We start from the raw sequence: 612 nt of genomic DNA, 5'->3' as shown, positions 1-612 counted from the left end.
ATTCTCTCATTTTTGGTTAACTAAAAATCATCCTCAAAATTCTATCTTAAATCTTTTAAGAGTAAACTTTTTCCTCTTACCCTTAAAAAATCCTTAACGACAAAAACACATTGTTAAGGTGTACTCTGACACTCGCCTTATCAACTCTTCCCCATTGGAAAGCATAATGCATGATAGTGTTTTCCTTTTATGATTTACTACCCTTACCAAGTGTTTCTCTATGTTAACGGATATGACTCGTTTTCTGTTGATTCACGTGTGTTGTGAGCAGTCTGAAGTATCCTCACATAGTGCGTCCGATGCCAACCATATGGTTACCCACATGGAAACTACGCATTCTCCCTTACCGCCAGCCAGCAGTGCCGTGAACAACTCATGTATTAATAGCAGCCTCGTCAAAGAAACTCTAATCCACCCCCTCTCCTAGCTACCTGTATATACATGAAATCTCACTGAAAGATTCTATTAGCTCAGAGGCCTCAACACAACACTCGACAAAAATCCATGGAAACAGATACAGGTGAAAGAAAATCGTGCTCGGCTTGCCTAGTTTGCTCGGGGACCCAGGCAGTACTGGATACCGGAAATTAAATAATTGCATCTTTTGTTATT

Source organism: Penaeus monodon, chromosome 33 (genome assembly GCF_015228065.2).
Source record: "Penaeus monodon isolate SGIC_2016 chromosome 33, NSTDA_Pmon_1, whole genome shotgun sequence".
NCBI classification, from domain to species: Eukaryota; Metazoa; Arthropoda; class Malacostraca; order Decapoda; family Penaeidae; genus Penaeus; species Penaeus monodon.
The sequence above is the reverse complement of the archived record's forward strand: the minus strand, read 5'-3'. Positions refer to the sequence as shown.